Source organism: Canis lupus, chromosome 19 (genome assembly GCF_011100685.1).
Source record: "Canis lupus familiaris isolate Mischka breed German Shepherd chromosome 19, alternate assembly UU_Cfam_GSD_1.0, whole genome shotgun sequence".
Lineage (NCBI taxonomy): Eukaryota > Metazoa > Chordata > Mammalia > Carnivora > Canidae > Canis > Canis lupus.
The window spans coordinates 39577629-39599306 of NC_049240.1; the positions used below are offsets into that span (position 1 = coordinate 39577629).

At 34.5% G+C, this 21678-nt stretch overlaps 1 protein-coding gene across 5 annotated transcripts in view; it reads right to left on the reverse strand.

Moving 5' to 3' along the window:
* ZRANB3 (zinc finger RANBP2-type containing 3) overlaps positions 1-21678 on the reverse strand; it is a 299116-nt gene that overhangs the window by 90472 nt on the left and 186966 nt on the right. Inside the window, exon 1 of one of the 5 annotated variants that reach the window (XM_038565066.1) lies at positions 8945-8966. The exons of the other annotated variants lie outside the window; for them this stretch is intronic. The gene's annotated coding sequence lies outside the window, so the exon portion shown is untranslated. Of the gene's footprint in view, positions 1-8944; positions 8967-21678 lie in introns of those variants that run through there. 5 annotated transcript variants of the gene reach the window in all.

The following is a 21678-nucleotide window of genomic DNA, read 5'->3' on the forward strand; positions in this document are numbered from 1 at the left end:
AAAGGAACAATTTTGAAACATTTCAGACCATTCTGTTCTTAACAAGGCCTGTATTTAAGAAAAAGTATTTTATTGGAGCTTAACCTGCCAGGATTTTATCAGAGCCTGACTGCTCTAAAAAGAAGGAAAATATCCAACTTTGTTTCCTTCTAGACATCCTTTCCTGACTAAGGGGGTAAAAGCCACTGAGAAGCACTGATTTATTTCACAGTCCAGGGGCATAAGTTCAAAAAAAGATTGAGACCTATAGACTATAGAAGGCTTCCCCTCCCTCTACAACATACACCACTACATCATTAGAAGCCATTTTCTGAAGTTCTCTTCACTCAGTTAATCACATCCACTTTTCAACAAAAAAAAATTACAAGGCATACTGAAACTTAAAAAATAGTCTGAAGAGACTGAATAAGCATCAGAATCGGAGTTCTTATGGCAGGAATGCTAGGATATTTTTTAAAAGATGATAAATATGATAAAAGTATTAACAGGAAAAGTAAAAAACAAGAATAGATGGATAATATATACAGAGACATGAAAATTCTAAGAAAGAATGAAAAAAATGCTAAAGACCATAAACACTATAACACAATCTATGAAAGAAGTAATTAATGAGTGGGACCATTAAAATAAAAATATTCTGCTCTATGAAAGACAATTTAAGAGAAATGAAAAGATAAGCCACAGATTGGGGGCAATATTTCCAAAAGATATATCTGTGAAGGACTATTTTCCAAAATATAGAAAGAACTCTTAAAACAGTAAGAAAAATGAACCTGATTTAAAAAATGGCAAAAGATGTAGATGTAAATGTAGATGTCATCACACCAAAGAAGATATACAGATTCCAAGAAAGCATATGAAATGATGTACAAAATTATAAATCATTAGAGAAATACAACATAAAACAACGAGATATCCATATATACCTATTAGAATGGCTAAAGTCTCAAACACTGGGATGCCTGGGTGGCTCGGTGGTTGAGCATCTGTCTTTGGCTCAGGGTGTGGTCCTAGAGTCGAGGGATCAAATCCCGCATTGAGCTCCCCATGGGAAGCCTGCTTCTCCCTCTGCCTATGTCTTCGCCTCTGTGTGTCTCATGAATAAATAAATAAAATCTTTAGGAAAAAAAAAAATCTCAAACACTAACAACACCAAATGCCGACAAGGATATGGAACAAGAAATCTCATTCATTGTTAGAGGGAATGTAAAATGGTAAAGCCACTTTGGGAGAATATTTGGCAGTTTCTTACAAAACTAAACATAGTCTTACTATACATATACCAGTCATGCTCGTTGGCAACATCTAAACAAAAACCTGTATATGAATGCTATTGCCAAACTACCAAAACTTGGAAGGAACCAAGATATACTTCAGTAGGTGAATGGGCAAGCAGTGGTACATCCCAGCAGTGGAATATTATTACACACTAAACAAGAATGAGTTATCAAGCTATGACAAGACATGGAGGAAACTTAAATGATTATTACTAAGTCAAAGACGTCAATCTGAAAAAGCTATATACTATGTGATTCCAACTATTAAGTAATCCCTAAAAGGCAAAACTATGGAAGTAATAAAAGATAAATGGTTGCTAGAAGTTATAGAGGAAGGAGGGACGAGTAGGCAAAGCACAGAAAAATTTTCAGGCAGTTAAAGTACTCCATGTGATGATACTACAATGGTAGATACATGCTTTATATCTTTGTCAAAACCCACAGAATGCATAATACCAAGAGTGAACCGAAATGTAAACCATGGTTACAAGGTAATAATAATGAGTCAATGCAGCTGCATTAACTATACCAAATGTACCACTGTGGTGCAGAATTTAATAATGAAGGAGTTTTTACATTTTTGAGGATACGGGGTATATGGAAACTCCCTGTACTTTCCACTCAATTTTGCTGTGAACCCACATGTGCTCTTAAGAAATAGTTTATGAATTTAAAAAAAAAGTGGTGGGGGAGGGCTGCATATATCAATCTCTGCCCTCTATAATCCCCAAATTCCCTTCCCAAAGCCCACTGAATCTATGGATCTTCTTAGTTAAGAGTGGCTGTGCTGATGTCAGATTGCTTAGGATCTTGAGCTGAAGGTCTTTAAAGTGTCCAGAGCCCAAAAATTTTCAAAGGCTTAGGAAGATTTTAAAAATAGGAGAAATAAAGAAAAATCCCAAACCCCAAAAATCCCCCCAAATGCCAACAGCATCAGTTCCAATGATAACAGTATAATCAAGTGTACTCTATGAAGTGATAAACTACCACTATCATCTTTATTTTATGAACAAGGAAGTAGAAGCATAGAAAGGTTGAAAATTTTGTCCAAGCTCTCAAGGATGGTAACAGCAGTACTAGGATTCAAACTTGGCAGTCAGAATTCAAAGTCCTGCTTGAATAAAATCCCATCTTTGATATAATAATATGAAAATCATATTGAGACACCTGGGTGGCTCAGTGGTTGAGCGTCTGCCTTTGGCTCAGGGCATGATTCCAAGGTCCAGGATTGAGTCCCGCATTGGGCTCCTTACAGGAGCCTGCTTCTCTCTCTGCCTATGTCTCTGCCTCTCTCTCTGTGTCTCTCATGAATGAATGAATAAAATCTTTTTTTTAAAAAAAGAAAATCATATTTAATATGGAATTGGGATTATTTAACTATGCCAGAGTTCATTTGTGTATGTGTTTTGGAGGGGAAGGTATAAAAAAGCCAGGAGATTCTGAAACTAGGAAACATTCCTGACTTCAGATCTTGTCCTTTTCTTTCTTAACTCTCAGTTTCCAAAATGTGTGAAACAGGAAGGTCCTCTATTTTATTTTATTTTATTTTTTTAATTTTTTATTTATTTATGATAGTCACACAGAGAGAGAGAGAGAGGCAGAGACACAGGCAGAGGGAGAAGCAGGCTCCATGCACCGGGAGCCCGACGTGGGATTTGATCCCGGGTCTCCAGGATCGTGCCCTGAGCCAAAGGCAGGCGCCAAACCACTGCGCCACCCAGGGATCCCAGGTCCTCTATTTTAGACAAATGATTGAATAAAAGGTAGGTTGTGCCAAATATGAACTATTAAGCAACTCTTCAAAAGAACCAAGCATAGGTTGGAGAGAATCGGAGAATATTTTTTGCAAATCATATTTCGGACAAGGGATTAATATTCAAAATATATAAAAAAAACTCATAGAACTTAACAACAACAAAACAACCTGGTTAAAAAATAGGCAGAGGATCTAAGTAGACATTTTCCAAAGAAGACATACAGCTGAACAACAGGCACATGAAATGATGTTCAACATCACTAAATTACTAGGGAAATGCAAATCAAAACCACTATGAGATATTATCTCATACCTGATGGTATGGCTTTTATCAAAAAGACCAGAAATAGTGTTAAAGAGGATGTAGAGAAAAGAGAACTCTCATATTCTGTTGGTGGGAATGTATACTGGTCTAGTTACTATGGGACACAGTATTCCTTAAAAAATTAAGACTAGACCCACCATATGATCTAGCTATTCTACTTCTGGGTATTTATGCAAAAAATACACAAATGCTGATTCAAAAAGATACATACATTCCTATGTTCACTGCAGCATTATTTACAATAGCTGAGAAATGGATATGTCCATTGATGGAAGATGTGATATGTATACACATACACACACAGACACACACACAATGGACTACTACTCAGCCACAAAAAAAAAATCGTGAAATCTTGCTGTTTGTGACAACATGGTTTAATCTTCAAGATACTATGCTAAATGAAATGTCACACAGGGAATGGCCATGGGGGAGTGGGAAAAATGGGTGAAGATGATCACTGTATGGTGATAGATGGTAACTGGAGTTTTGGTGGTGATTCTTGCATACAGATGTTTAATATAATGTTGTACACTTGAAGCTTATATAATGATACATGCCAATTTTATCTCAATTAAAAGAAGTTTATAAATCTTCCCATGTCTCCAAATCCAGGAAAATAACACATTTTTATTAACTGACCATTGGACACACATCTATAATGCCTTTTCTACATTTTCTACTGCTTATACTTTGATTGCCTCTTCACATGACAACCTTGTACCTACAAAGAAATATACTTCAGACTTGAACCAAGCATGGATGATCAAATTTTATTATTGTTACTTTTAAAAAGTTTCTTTCAGGTTTGTAACTTATCAGCATGTGTTATAAAATTACTTCTGAATTGTCAAATTTGAAAAATCTATCAAGTTTCTGCTATATATCAGCTCTATGAATTTGAAAAATTATTCTGGCCCTGTACCACTTCAACCTTGCTTCTCCACTATTCATGTCCTTCCAGCACCAGTACCAAGGACAAGTTCACAAACCAGTACATCTGCCATCCCTGCTCCAGGAATATTCCTGGAAGCCATTCCCATGTTGAGTTGACTATCAATAACCTAACTATACATGGAAATTACTGAGAACTACATAAATATAGCCTTCTAAACTCAAACTAAATGTATCTTCAATATACTTTCCTCTTACCGTGACCCCCAAAATGCTTGCTGATACTCCAATACCAGCATATAATACAAATACCCATATAATACATAGAACATAATATATATACACACACACACACATACACACACTCAAGAACTAGAAAGAGATCTTTCAATCTATTAATATTAAAATAGCCTACTTCTATAAATATGACAGGGACACAAGACCTGTGAAAGCTGCCAAAGCCCTTCCCGGAGCCTTGAAATGGGCCTAGATAAATGGGTGATTCTGTAAGGTTCATTAGTTTTAGGGCAAGGAAAGAAAAGTATACAAGTTTGTCAGTGCAATAACAAAGAGGTAAGGTATGTAGATGAAAGGGGAAAGGTGTAAATAAATAATAAAAAAGAAATATTTTTTAAAAAATATACTTTAAAGTACAAAATAGCAGCAGGATGGTTTAAGGTGAAATTAAACATAAGAGAAACTGAATTCTTAAGAACCAAAAATTAACAACAAAATTTTAATGTCTCTAAATGTCTATAAAACATGAACCTTAAAACTACTTTGAGATTAATATAGCCATTTTCTCATTCAGATTTACAAAGTAAAATTTCCTTTTTCCTTTTCTAAGTAAGAATAAACACAAACTTATTTTTTTATTACATACATTTTTAAAAAGGCATTTCTCAATAGGCACAAATTATTAGTTCATGATGGTGAAATAGGAAGTATATGGCCAAGAATATGCATGCTTATCTATGCTCCTAGAAACATACATACAGATACGTGAACACATAAAAGCCCACATACAGAGTTAACATTTGAATTTGGAAATTACCCTCTGATTTTAAAAATATATTTTTTAAGATTTTGTTTATTTGTTTGAGAGAGAGAAAGAGAGAGCACAAGAAGTGGGAGAAGGAGAGGGAGAAGCAGACTCCCCACTGAGTGAGAACTCCAAAGCAGAGCTCGATCCCAGGACTCTGGGATCATGACCTGAGCCGGACACAGATGCCAACCGACTGAGCCACCCAGGCACACTTGATTTTTTTTTTTTTTTAATGTAAGTTCCCTTATGTCCCTTAACAGCTATTCTTTTTTCTAATCCCCACCTCCTGGGAAAAACTAAACCATTTCTGCCCCTATAGTTGTGCACATTCCAGAATGATATATAAATATAATCCTACAGTGTGCAGCCTTTTAAATCTGATTTTTCACTTACCATAATTCATTTGAAATTCATCTATGTTGTTGTATGTATTTGTAGTTCATTTCTTTTCTGATGTGTAATATATTCCAGTTTATGGCTATATCATGACTTGTTTATATTAATCAGTTGAAGAACATCTGGATTATTTCAAGTTTTAGGTGACTATAAAAAGCTGCTGTAAACATTTGCACACAGATTTTTTGGTGAACATATGTTTTTATTTATCTTGACTAAATACCCAAATTGGGACCCCTGAGTTGTATGGTAGAGGTATGTTTAAGTTCATAAGAAATTGAACCTATATCATTTTGCATTCCCACCAGCAATATACGTAAGATCCATTGTTTAGTATTGTTGCCATCATTTGGTATTGTTAGTTTGTAAAATATTACCTATTTTAATGCATGTAGACTGGTATCTCACTGTGGTTCCAAATACTATCTGTCTAATATTTAATGATGTCGAACATCTTTTTTTTTTAGCATGTGCTGCCGAAGTGAGTACATGTCAAACATCTTTTGAAGTGCTTATTTGAATTCTCTATATCTTCTTAGATGAAGTCCCTAATTTAACACTAACATTTTTTTTATTATTGTTTTGAGAGATTTGATATAATTTTTAATAAATTCTTTTGTATATTACAAAAAAATATATATAAACATATCTTGTTTATTAAATATGTGCTTTACAAATAAGGTTTGTGGCTTGTCCATTCATTCTCTTAATAGAAGGTATCTTTAGAAAAGATTTTTTTTCAGGATGCCTGGATGGCTCAGCAGTTAAGCATCTGCCCTCAGCTTGGGGTGTGATCCTGGAGTCCCGGGATGGAGTCCCACATCAGACTCCCTGCATGGAGTCTGCTTCTCCCCCTGCCTTTGCCTCTGCCTCTGCCTCTCTCTGTCATGAATAAATGAATAAAATCTTCAAAAAAAAGATTTTTTTCAATTTTAAAGTAATAAATTTCATCACATTTTTCTTTTATAGTTCATGTTTCTTATATCCTATATAGTAAAAGAAATTTGCACAAACCAAGGTCACAAAGATTTACTCTTTTATTTCCCTTAAGTAATTTTATTTTAAATTTAGAATTCATTTTTAATTAATTTTTCAATTGTGGTAAATACACAACATAAAATTTGTCATCTTAGTCATTTCTAAGTGTATAGCTCAGGAGTATCAAGTAATTCATAAAAGTGCATACCCTACCACCATTAATCTCCATAACTTGTTTCATCTTGTAAAACTGAAACTCTGCACCCATTAAACAATAACTCCTCATTCACCAATACCTCCAGGCCCCGGCAATCTCCATTCTACTTTACCTCCCTATGACTTATAGTTACTCTAAGTACCTCATATAAGAAGAATCACATGGTATTTGTCTTTTGGAGACTGGCTTATTACATTCAGCATAATGTCCTCAAGTTTCATCCATACTGCTAGTTATGTTAGAATTTTCTTTTTTTTTTTAAGGCTGAATACTATTCGAAAATGTGTATAAACTACATTTTGCTTATCTAGTCATCCATTAATGGAAACAAGGGTTGATTTCACATTTTACTACTATGAATAATGCTGCTATGAATCAGGTGTACAAATATCTTGTCAAGATCCTGCTTTCAATTCTTTGGAATATATCCCAGAAGTAAAATTGCTGGATCATATGGTAATTCAGCCCACTGCCTTCTGGTCTCCAAAGTTTCTTTCTTTCTTTCTCTCTTTTTTTAAAAGATTTTATTTATTTATTTGAGAGAGAGAAAGAAGAAGAGAGAGAGAGCACGAGAGAGGGGAGGGTCAGAGGGAAAAGCAGACTCTCTGCTGAGTGGAGAACCCAATGTGGGGCTTAATCCTGGGAGTCCAGGATCATGACCTGAGCTAAAGGCAGACACTTAACTGACTAAGCCACCCAGATGCCCCAAAGTTTCTGATGAATTATCTGCTGATAATGTTTTTGAGGATTTCTTATATACGAAGAGCTGTTTATCACTTGCTGCTTTCAAGATTTTCTTTGTCTTTAGGAAATTTGATTATACTGTATCTCTGTGTTAGTCTCTGAGTTAATCTTGGAGTCTGTTAATCTTCTGGGTATATATAATCATGTCGTCAAATTTAGAAAGTTTTCGGTCCTCCTTTCTTCAAATATTCTCTCAGCCCCTTTATTTCTCTCTTCTTCTGGGGCATCCACAATGCATATGTTTACCTATTTGATGGTTCATACAGGTCCCTTAGGTTCTGTTCGCTTTTCTTCATACTTTTTTCTTTCTGTTCCTCAGACTCAAAAATTGCCATTGTCCTGTCTTCAAGGTCTTTGATCCTTACTTCCGCCTGCTCAGATCTGTCTCTGAAACCCTCAATTAAGTTTTCATTTTAGTTCTTACACTTTGCAGCTCCAGAATTTCTTTTTGGTTTCCTTTTTTAGGTTTTCTGCTTCTTCACATATTTTTTGTTCAAACCTCATTTTCTTGACTTTTTCCACATCTTTAGTTCTTTGAGTATCTTTATGAAAGCTGTTTTACTCTTTGTCTAGATCTGTCATTAGGTCTTTTTCAGTTGACTTCAATTTGTCCAATGCTTTACTGTTACTTTATATCCATTATGATTTTATTGTTGAAAATTAAATGTTTGAATCTAATAATGTAACTAAATCAGATTCTCCCCATCCTCTGTGTTCTACTGTGGTTTTCTTTGTTGTTGTTGTTATTCCTTTTGATTATTTATTCATTTATTTTTAAACTTTTGTCAGCTGTCTCTGTGCGAAGGATAAGACTGAGGTATAAACTTAAGGTCTTCTCTGGTCTCTTCTGAGCCTGTGCCTTTTCCTGGGCATGCACAGTCACTTTCAAATTTAACCCTCATGCGCAGTTGTGTTTGGATGTCTTAATCTTTAATATTTGGTTCCCAAATGGAGAAAAAAAAAAAAAAAAGAAGAAGAACTGGGGAAATGGCACCGGCCCCTTAAATTCTCTAGAAGTTGCTTTAGCCACAAGTGGTGGTGGGGTGAGGGGCTTGCAATGGGGATGGGTGCAACAACAATGGATGCTCCCACTTTATCTGCACCCCTATACTGAGAAGCAGCAATCAGTTATCAGAGAAGAATCTCTGATATTTGGAGAATAGGGTCATTTTTGCCCATTCTGGTTCCCACAAGTTGTGTGCAACTTGCTCTAGGAAGATGTATGAAGCTGTCTGCCTTGGGACTGGAGGTGGAAGATGGTAACTATTACTTTGGTAAGAGCTGGAATTGACTGAAATTAACTAAAACTTACTGTCCAGGCCTTCCCCTGGAAGTTGCAAGTCTTCAATACACTCCAGAGTTCCAAAATTATGACATCAAAGATTCTGTGGGTGCCAATCGTTGTCTAGATGGGAAGACAGATTCCTGATGATTCCTACTCTGCCATCTTCCCAGCATCCTCTACAAACCATTTCACTTAAATTTTGCATATGGTGTAAGATATGAATTGAGCTGCTGTTTCTGCTTTTCTTCTCTTTCTGTCTGTTTCTGCATATGGATATCTAATTATTCCAAGTACATTTGGTGAAAAGACACCTTTCCACATAGAACTGCCTTGTATCTTTTTAAAAAATCAGTTGACTATAGAGTTTCCTAATTGGTGAACATATAGGATATGTGAGGGAGTGTGGAGTGACTAGAGAGGTCATGGAATCTTCACACCCTTTCCCTATACCTTGCCCTATATATCTCTTAGCTGGATGTTCTTAAGCATGGAGGATAAAACTGGAATTTCTGGCAAGACTAAGGAGGACCAGGAAAGAAAATTAACAATAAAGGAGTTGGAAGCCCAGAGCTAAGTATGAACCCTTGAGACTCTGTGCCTCCTTAACAGACCCCGACATCTGCCCTGAAGGTGTTAAGTCAACCTTGCAGTATCAACCTTGACATAGATGATCAGTTTTTCTAGAAGGAAACAATTAGTGGAAAGAAACAACTTTAACAAAATCTGGCAGTAGAAAGTAAGGACTAGCAGGAAGTAAGATTTAATGTGCAACTTTCATTTCACCATCTTTTTTTCACGTGTTGCACGAAGATGCCACATAAAGAAAACATTGTCTATCTCCCAAGAAATAGCTCATGAGGTGTTAATGAGAAAATCCCTTCTCCCCAGAGCTAACTCTTAGGACAACTTAATTCTGAATAAATCGGACCACATAAGGAAATCAGGATTCACGTTACCACACAAAGGACAATCTGAGACAATCCAAATGACTCTCATGAGACAGGAAGTAGTTTTCAGTGTCTAGAAAAAATGTTCTATTCTTGCAAACAGGGCTCAGCAGACATAGTATAAAAGAGTTCAAATTATTAGTTAACTAAGGGAAGTACTAAGGTTGTAAAAAGGAGTGACAGTGCAAAAAAAGAGAAAAATGGAGAAAAGAAAAAAAATGGAGATGAAGTAGAGGCACCAAATTTAAATCACACTCCTCGTTGGAGGTAAGTTGCATGGTGCAGTAACAAGATCCTGGGAGTGGAAGTCAGATGACCAATGTTTGAATATTGAGTTCTGCACCTCTTAGTTACATAATGTTGTACTCATCACTTAATCTTTTAATCCTCACTATTTCTATCTGTGAAATGAGAAAATAACACCTTTTTCAAAGGATTATGGAAAGAATATGAACATTTGTGAATAAAACATACAAATCATTAAAATCAATGTGCCATATATGTATGGGTCTATTTCTAGATTCTCTGTCCTTTCCCACTGATCTACATGTCTCTAGTTTGTTGATGACTACACACAAAAATAGTGTGAGCTTTCCAACTTTGTTCTTTTTCAAAGATGTGAGGGATATACTTGGCTTTTGCATATAAATTTTAGATTTAAAATACAAATTTTACCAAAAAGTCCTTCTGAAAATTGGATTATTATTACATTGAATCAATAGAACAATTTGAGAAGAAGGGTCATTTCAAAAATTGTGGCTCTTCTAGTCTATGAACATGTTATTCTACTTCATTTATTTGGATCTTCTTTTTTCTTTAATGTTCAACTCTATAAAAAACAACCAAACTGTTTTTTATAAAGCTAGCTGTAGCATTTTGTCTTTCCACTACAATATATGAAACATTTACACTAAAAATTAGGACAAATAATGAAAATGGGAGAAATTTAGAAAATTCTATTCTTATATTAAATAATGTGTAATTCAGTGTGTAATTCACACTGGATCAACTAAGAAAATATACAAATTACAAAGAGGAACCAACCTAATGTAAACACACCAGAAAAAGAAAGTAAGAGTGGGGAAGATCTGTTATAGGAGTATAGACTGAAAAATTGTTCCACAAATCTTGATATATTAAATTGCTTGGAAACTCAAGTAACATATCATCACGAAAAGAGCAGAAGGTACATTACAAAGTAAGTCATCAAGCTGCAGATAAAAGGAATCATCAAATTGTAATTTTTTCCCACCCTAAACATAGTTGATGGGATGAAAGACATGGAAAATGTTTGAGGAAGATATGCAGAATTATTTCTTGCATCCAGTCAGACAGTTGGTTAGGGGGATGTTTACCATTCAACTGACTTTTGAGATAAAAAAAACTTTGGGAAGTCCAGCATTCTGAGACACAATATACTGTCCAGAAGACCATACATGTTTATCAGTAAACTGGATACCTGAGTGCTCTAAACTTTAAAATGCAGGAAAAAGTAAGAAGTTGCTGTTTCATTTAAGGGAATATAAGAATTCAGATGCTGAGCCATGTGTATGGGACAGATGGCTTCTCAGGAGTACACTCATCTCCTGTTAGTAAAGTTCTTCGAGCTCTGTAAAATAGCAGATTCTGAACCACTAGGAACCAAGTCAGGGAAAAGATGCTTGAATATATATAAAAAATTCACATAGATAGAAATAATGTTTTATGTTTCTTTAGCAGAGCAAATATTAAGATATAATTGAACTATCAAATAGTGATCAGGACCAAAAGAAGCTGATTTAACTGAAGCAAACTACTCACCTAAACAAAATACACCTGTATCTCAATTATGGAGATAAGCAAACATATGAATCCAATAACTATTTTTTCTAACTATTTAGATACATTTGGAAGCAAGTCAAAATTTTACCCAGATGTATGAAAATATATTACTTCACGAAATATCTCAAATTTAAATTATGACTTAGTAGTTCTTATGCAGAGCTAAGTTAGAATTGTGAATAGCCTAAGTGTAAGCTTCTTATGAACAAACACCATGTCTTTGTATTCCTGGCATCTAGTATGATGCCTGACATATAGTAACTGATTTATGAACTAATAAACAAATGGATGAAGTGACTAATGAATATACCCCACGGTTCTTGAGAATAGAAATACTTGAGAAAGCAAAAACTAAAGCACTAACTGGAGTTTGCAAATGGACATATAATTAAGCATAGCAAATTAATCACATTTATCAATTATTTCTATGGAAAACCTTCTAAAACAAGAAGAAATGAACTTAAAAGCTATTAAATAATAAGACCAAAGAGAACGAGAGAAGAAACAGTGGATAAGGAATTTCAAACAATTTATGGTAAAGAGAAAGTATGTAGAGGCAATGTCCTGGTTAAAACTCTTTAACTATAAGGAACAAACTGAGGGTTGCTGGAGAGGAGGTAGATGGCAGGATGGGGTAACTGGGTGGTGTGCATTCAGGTGCACTTGATATGAGCCCTGGGTGTCATACACAAATGATGAAACACTAAATTCTACCCCTGAAATTAATAATACACTATCTGTTAACTAACTTGAATTTAAATGCAATCTTTATATATTTTTATAAGATTTTATTTATTTATTTAAGAGAGAGAGTAAATGAGAGAGAGAGCACAAGCAAGGGCAGGGGCAGAGAGAAAAGCAGCCTCCCTTGAATAGGGAGCCCCTTGTGGGGCTCGATCCCAGGACCTTGGGATCATGACCTGAGCTGAAGGCAGACACTTAACCGATGGAGCCACCCAGGCACTCCTAAATAAAATCTTAAACAAACAAACAAAGAAACTATGGTGAGTAAACACATACATTTATCCTCAATCAAAACGAATACAAAGCAATATGAATGTGTTAACTCACCATGACAAAGATAATGGAAAACAAAAACAAAAACACCAAAAACCACAACAGTCAACAATGTGAACATATTCTAAAGCAGAAATAAACCTGAAGAAGCTAACGAAACCAGAAAAGCTATATAGTAACAACTTGAAGAGGGCTGTTCACAAATTCCTAGAATGTCTCAGAAACTAAGAGCATCAGGTCAGGTACCTTAGAAGGTGGAAGTATGACATGGTAGCTAAAACCAGGGACACTGGATGAAAAGTTTGTATAAGGAATGGCTAAATGCCCAGATTCTCTAGTCATTCCCATGTCATCATGTTACTATCTTACCCTCACAAGACAATAGTTTTATTCTATAAAGAAACTGAACTAATGTTCAAGCCTAAAGGACTAAGAATAGTAGAAGGGTGGAGGGAGGTACCATATGGAACCAAGACAGATTGAGATAAAGTCTACATACTGAGGATTGAGAACATTATTCTGCTTCCTTTGTTTATGCCACAAAAATGGTAGCTATGTTTAAAGCTTCACATACAGCACACAAGTGGAGGATACCTTTTTCTCTTAAGAATTTTAAGAAGTCACAAAGAAGACATACAAATGGCTAAGAGACACATGAAAAAACGCTCAACATCACTCTGCATCAGGGAAATACAAATGAAAACCACAATGAATACCACCTCAACATCTGTCAGAATGGCTAAAATTAACAACACAGGAAACAACAGATGTCCGTGAGGATGTGGAGAATGGGGAATCCTCTTATGCTGTTGGTGGGAATGCAAACTGGTGCAGCCACTCTGGAAAACAGTATGGAGGTTCCTCAAAAGTTAAAAATAGAACTACCTACAACCCAGCAATTAAGCTACTAGGAATTTTTTTATTCATGAGAGACACACACACACAGAGAGACAAAGAGAGAGAGAGAGAGAGGCAGAGACGCAGGCACAGGGAGAAGCAGGCTCCATGCAGAAGCTCAATGTGGGACTCGATCCCAGGACTCCAGGATCACGCCTGGGCTGAAGGCAGGTGCCAAACTGCTGAGCCACCTAGGGATACCCAAGCTACTAGGTATTTATCCAAAGGAAATAAAAATAGTGATTCAAAGGAGCACATGTACCTCAATGTTTATAGCAGCAATGTTCACAATAGCCAAAACATGGAAAGAACCCAGATGTTCATCAACAGATGAATGGATAAAGAAGTGGTATATATATATATATATATATATAACGGAATATTGTATATCAAAAAAATGAAATCTTGCCATTTGCAATGACATGGATGGAATTATGCTAAGCAAAGTAAGTCAGTCAGAGTAAGAAAAATATCATATGATTTCACTCATATGTGGAATTTAAGAAACAAAACAGATGGGCATAGGGGATAGGAAGAAAAAATAAAGTAAGATAAAAACATAGAGGAAGGCAAATCTCCCTGGACTCTTAACTCCAGAAAACAAACTGAAGGTTGCTGGAGAAGAAGTGGGTGGGGTGTGGGGTATGAGGTACATGGATGATGGGCATTAAGGAGGGCACCTGTGCCCTTGGTGTTTTATGCAACTGATGAATCACTAAATTCTACTCTTGAAACTAATAATATACTGTATGTTAACTGAATTGAATTTAAATAAAAATTTTTTTAAACTTTTAAGAGGTCACAAAAAGACAATCCCCACATATTAACATTTAGGGATTTCCATACTTTTCTAGTCAAAAAGCTTTTCTAACCATTTTTTTACAATTTCAATCTTAAATATGAGTGGACATTCATGGATCAAAAGGCACTGAAGAAAGCATCCAATATGAACAACAGAGATGAAGACAATGTGAAAAGAAATTCAGAGCAAACATACGACGCAGCAACAGAAGAAAATTAAGTACAAAAAAATCCCAAAATAATACCAAAAACCTGAGCAGCAACAAGCATCTCAAAACAAGAGGCTATGAAAGAAAAGTGAATAAGGTATAAGAAATAAAAGAAAAAAGAAAAAGAAAAAGAAAAAAAGCTTAAAAATATATATAAGATTGCAGCAATTTTCTTTAGTTTAAACAAAAATGCAACAGAAGAGCTGGGTAATAAAGAAGAAATGTCCCAAAAAGCAAAAAAAGAAAAAAAATTAGAAAGTCAATACATAAATAAAAGAAGTTGCAGAAAAATATATTGAAGGAAAGGAGAAAAAATGGTAAAAATGAGTAATTTCCAGGTATAAGCACTCAAGTTACCAGGTTAAAAGAAAATACCTACTATCACTAGAATAAAACAAAAACAAAAACACCCAACAAAGGCATATTTTCATAAAATTAAAGATTAACCACAATAAAGGACAAACTCAGAAGCTTTCAAAATAGAGAGACATATGAATATATATAAAACATGCAAAGGAACAAAAATGATAACGGTGTTGCGATTCTGTGCTTTTTTTTTTTTTTTTGAAGTCTATTAATTTATTTGGGAGAAAGACAGTGCATGTGAGCAGTGGGGAGGGGCAGAGAAGAGAAAGACAAGCAGACTGCTCAATGAGCAGGGAGCCCAATGTGGGGCTCAATCTCAGGGCCCTAAGGTCATGATCTCAGCAGAAATCAAGAGTCAGATGCTTAACAGACTGAGCCACCAGGTGCATCAACTACTGTGATTCTTAATAGCAACCTTGGAATTAGAGGCAATGAAGAACTAACCTCAAAACTCTAAGGAAAAATGATTTTCAACACAGAAATATAAAATTATCAATTTCGAAATTATCTAGACACGGTTATATAGGAATTGAAAAGGTTTAGTTTCTATGCACTATTCTTAGGAAGCTGTTGAGGGTTATCTTTCCAGAAAACCAGGAAATATTCTGAAAAGAACTAAAGAAAAAAATGTACAATATGATCCTGGAACATCTCACATCAGATACTAAGAAAGCATTCAAAGCCTAGTAGTGTCGTATAAAAGGACCGCATTGAAAATGGTCCCATTTGTTAAAGGTGGGACAATTTAACCATCATCAATAAAGTGAATTGGAAAAAAGTGAATTAAAAATAAAATTCTCTTGGGCAGCCCCAGTGGCCCAGCAGTTTAGCACCGCGTTCAGCCTGGGGTGTGATCCTGGAGACCCGGGACCCAGTCCCACGTCAGGCTCCCTGCACGGAGCCTGTTTCTCCCTTTGCCTGTATCTCTGCCTCTCTCTCTCACTCTCTCTCCTCTGTGTGTCTCTCAAGAAAAAATAAAGTCTTTAAAACAATACGTGAATCTTTTAAAAAAAATAAAATAAAATTCTCAAACACTTAGCAGACTAAGATTACAAAGTAACTTCCTTAACCTGATAAACGGCATCTATGAAAAAAAAATGTGAGAACTATACACTGAAAACTACACAGAACTATAGAAAGAAATTAAATAAATGTAAAGACATCTGTTTATTAACTGAATAGAGTTCATATTATTAAAATGGCAAAACTTCCCCAAATAATCTAAACCTCAGCTGACATCTTTGCAAAAATTAACAAGCTAATCCTAAAATTCAGATAAAAATGCAAGGATTACAGAACAGCGGAAAAAGAAACCCACTTGAAATAGAACAAAGTTACAAGATTTACACTAAACAATTTTAAAAATGAAAGCCCTTACTGGAAATCATTAGAGAATGTTAGCCAAACAAGTTGCTATTTCAAAAACTAATAAATAAAGAGAAATACACATTTTTTCCTGCTCTTTCTAAATAAACTGAATGAATGAGTTTCCAAGTAATAGATGAGGGGAGGTTCTCCTTTATAGAGGTATGTCAAGTAATGAAGGAAGAGTATGAGACTATAGCCCTTTTGCAATGTCTAAAGATATAGATCAGTACTGAATGTTGACAGCTACTAACATCACAAAAAGAGAGGCCTTAGATATTATGAGTCTTCTAAGGGAGGAACACAACATTCCTATTTAAAAAATTGCCAAAATATGGAAATAATTATAAGATAAAAAGTTGATTAAGAAAGAGTCAACTACTCAATCTTTTAGAGAACAATATTTAATTTATTTACATGTTTTCTATTTATTTAGTGAATCATATAGAGATGGACATGAGTTACCAAATAATTCAGACACCAGAAGGAGAATGGAAGAAAAATGGTGAGGAGAGGTGTTTAAATTACTGCTTTTTTACTTTAGGCTTTTGATTTGGACGAGGGACTTAATCTTTCTAAATCTCAGTTTACTCATCTATAAAATGGATGTAATATCATCATTCTTACAGAATTGTTTAAAGAATTAAAGATAATATAAAGCCATATGGCTTACATATAAAATACAATGTGCAGCTAACAAAAATGACATATTTTAGTTACTGATATAGAAAGATAGTCTAGAAATAGTGTTCAATGAAAAAGCACAGTACCAAAGAGTATGTATAATATGGCCCTATAAAATTGCCTACCTATCCATCTCTCTTTCCTTCTCCTCTCTTATGAACCTAAGGAGAGAAGTTATCTAAAAGGAAGGTTATCAAAACATGCTTAGTAATGGTTATTTCTACATAGCAAGAAATAGCAGAGTTCAGTTCATTTTATGTATTAAAAAACTTTTCTTCCATGTTTGATTTGTTAAAATGATCATTTTTCCAAAGCAATGCACCATATTTAAATTAGTAAAAATAAAAGAAAATAAAACAACTGAGAAAGACAATGTTAAAGCATGGGACAAGGTAATGCTAAGTGAAATTAGCAGATTATAGATAACATTACACATAGGTTATAAAGAAAAAATGAAAACAATTAACTTATTAGCATACTTGATTATAGTATTTTCATTCCAGTTTTATTATATAATATTATATGATTTCTTTGTCACATGTATGTGTAACTTCTTACTCATATTAAGCCAAAATCTACCTCCCTATTAAGTTTCATTCATTGATAACAGTTTTGCCCTGAGGCCACAAAGACAAAAGTGTAATTCCTTTAAAACATGATAGATCCTTAAATATTTAAAGATTTGTTCCCCCTAAGCCTTCTCTTTTTCAAATTTCTATAGGCTTCATAAAACCAAGCACTATGTCTTATTCATCTTTATATTGCCGGCAGGTCTGAAATAATGTCTTAAATATAGTAGGCAATCAATAATATAGGCATTTGTAGAGATGGATATGAAATACTCTCACTATTCTTGTCACCCTTTCCCAGCTATGTTTTCATTTAACATGCTTCCTACAATATGACTTTTAGTGCCCTCTCAGTTCCTCACATTCCTTATCTCCAATGACCTAAAACTCTCCTTCAAACATTCCAGTCCCATGGCTATAACCATGAAAAGCAGTGCCTGAAAAACAGCTCTATCTGGTAAATTCAGACATTCCACTCTATACTGACCCAGTCTTCTCACCCACTTGTTTACTTATAATCACTCTATCTTCACTATCACATCAGGACCTTTCTGTCAACTGACCACTTTTCCCATATTCACATCTTTCCTGTCTTCATGTTTTTCCTCACCTTGTATGGATTTCTCAGCCCATACATTACCTTTCATTCTATCAAGATCACAAAATGTCCTTATTCTTCAGTCCATGCATCACAAGGTGGTAAAAAAAAAAATCTTAGATCCAACCAAAAGCCTTTTCTAAGATTGTACCTATAATGCTGGGTGTTGCTGGGGAAATCGTATTTTTGAGAGCATTGGTTCCACAACATATCTAAAATTTTTGTTCTCAAATGGTTACTTGGTGCTGCTGCTGATTCTATCACACTAATCTCATTATCTCACTCTCCCTTTCAGCAATATTTCACACTGTGTCAACACTCATTCAATTCTCTACTTTCCCATTTCTCTAAACACATAACTGTGTTTCCCATTTCCTGAAAAAAAAAAAAGTCATCATATGCAAACTTCCTAAACTTCTTGTCACCCCAGAAACTATGGATGTCTCAATAATATAATGTAGCCATAACAAAGGATGAAATTACTTACATATACAAAAAACGGACAAATAAGTAAAGTACAAAACAACGTCTATGTTTATGCTATCCAGTATCTGAGTAAAAAATAGAAATTCCCTTGAAAAGGCACACAATTTTTTGTGGAAAAATTAAAAACTATATTTTTCAGAAAAAAGTGAGTGAAAGGGAGATTTTTCAAAGTATACTCTTACATAGATGATTTAGAAGTTTGAACAATGTGAAAATGTTGTCTTGAAAAATAACAAACCAAGCTTATACATCTTGGCATGTTTGTTCCTTTTATGCTTTAAAACCCCAGAATGCAGGGGTGAGGGGGCAAGGGGAATATAGAGTTACTGTTTAATGTTTGGGATGATGAATAAGTTCTGGAGACAAATGGTAATGATGTTTGCACAACAGTGTGAATGTACTTAATATAACTGAATTATAAACTTAAAAAGTTAAAATAGTAAATTTTCTTACGTATATTTTACTTAAAAAATCTCCTATAATACTGATAAATAAAAAGCATAAAACACCTTCCAGTGCCTTCTTACTGCTATTCTGATGAAAAGAAAAGGACCCCATATAAAATGACCTATGCCAAACTCCATTTTTGTCTTGAGACTCTCTTCTATTAGCTCAAGAATATTCCTATGACCTGATCTACTTTTACCTTTAGTTCCTCAAAGGCCTAGCAGTCTCTCTGGCTCTTACTTAGGCTTAGCACATAAAACTACTCTTCCTGGAATGCAAATAAATATCACTCACTAACAAGATGCCCCTTCTGTTCTTTGTGACTTGATAGTTCACTCTCTTAAACTCTGCCATTACATCGTTTACTTCCTTTATATGACACTCATCACAACTGTTATCATCTGGTTAGTGTTTGAGAACTCAGTGAAGGTTGGAACCACGTAGGTCTTGTTCTCTAATATGTATCTGATGCTTAACACATGGGATGACAAATAATAGATACCCTATAAATGTTTTTGAATGAATGGATTAATCAAAATTAAACTACACTCCAGATGTGGTCTAATCAATGATTGGAGTAGAACCATCCCTTACTCTGAATGTTAATATGAACAATACATCCCAATATTACTTTATTTTTATCAGTTATGACAGTTGACTTCAATTTAGCATAAGGTTATTCAAAACCAGAAATCTTCTTGAACTAAACTAGTGACAATAGGTGAGGATTTCTGAAATCCTTCCACACAAAGCAGACTTTCTAAGCATAAGTGCAGGATTTGTCCTATTAATTTTTATCTAATTATTTTTCAAACTTATCTCTGCCATCCAGTATATTAACTATTTCTCTCAGATTTGAGCCATTTGCAAATGAAATAGACTTGACCTCTATTTAGCCCATGGATAAGAACATTAAATATGACAGTGCTGAGGACAAAGTACAGTACAATTCCATAAGAGACATTTCTTGAAGCTGACATGACCTATTAATTAACACTTTTGGAAAATGGCTGTAAATACCTTTAATATGTATTATCTTTCAGCATTTTCCCTCTCATAAAAATTTAGACAACTATTTCTCCTAAGTGGCAGAAATGGCACAACATATCAGCAGTAAAGAAAGTTCAGAAAATCGGAGAAATTTTCATAAAACTATGCTAGAATATTCTTAACCTTTAAGCATGACATTAGGGAGGACAAATTTGTCTTCCCACAGTGTACCTTTTGAAGGTGGCTACTGATAACAGAATGCTTCGCTGGATTACCTATGTGTCCTTCTTTTCTGTGTAAAAGAACATTTATTAAAGTTGCCATTCCTGAGGTCTTTCTTACTTCCAGGGAAAGCGAAAAAAAGGTGCAAGATGAAGTCAGATACTAGGCAAGCCATTTAACATTGCCTGGTGCCTATAAAGTGACAAAGGCAGACTGAGTAATCTGTAAAGTCTTTTCTAGGTCTCCTGTGCTAATGATGGACAACTGAATGTGCTCCCTTATCCAAATCATATTTGCATTTATAGTGTCCTCTAAATACAATGCAGCACAATGAATGATGCAAAGGATTGTGGATATGGGATGTTCTGGTGGAGTAATACTTCCTCTGTGTCTCTCAAATCAAACCAAGTAGTCATCTATACCTAGACTTCTCATCTCCAAACTACATTTGCATTATTATACTTCTGTTTGTGACCACATATGTATCTAATAAACTTTATAAAGATAAAGTTATAATTTTGCTAAGCTTCATTTAACTTAATTTGAATACAGTCATGATATTTCAAATATAAAATATGGGTCTAGAACTGAATAACTAACCATAATTTGCCTTCTGCAAAATTATAGTGTGAAAATGACATCTTCATGAAATCAAAACATTATGGAAAAAATTTAACATTCCAAACTAACTTAAAATGCCAGGAAGAGCCTTGATCTGAATCAGTCTATGATACCATATTAGTTTCAAGGTAATAAAGAAAAGGAATAACGTAAAATTTTTGAAATGGAATCTGGAAGAAAATGTCTTTTGAGAAGCATAATAATAATAATAATCTTGAAATGGCTTTCTCTAGTAAACAGAAAATAGAACACAATCTCCCCAAACATAAAGCATTTCCAAAATATAAACCTTTCTTTGAAACCGTATGTGTGTTAATAATCAAGAAAGGAATAGTTACACACTTCTTTTCTCATATGACAAGTCCTAGTCAGAAAAGATGAAATGCTTCTGACCATTTAGGATTTCCTAGTCCCCCAAAGATAAATCCAATTAATATGTCTCTTCTATGTAAATAAACTTTTGGCATTTATAGTCTGCAAAAAAAAAAAAATACAGTCTCCTAACAACATGTAGTATCATGTCTATTTGGCATTATATCTTATAACTATTTATTATTATTTATGTATAGATAGACAATTGACTTTTTATTAGTAACTCTGTGCTAGGATACCTTAATAAATTCTTTTATTGTGAGCATTTTTGAGCTGATCCCCTCAGGCCTTCCAATTAAATAATATGAGCTGCAAATAATGATAATTTTGTCATTTTCATTACAATTTT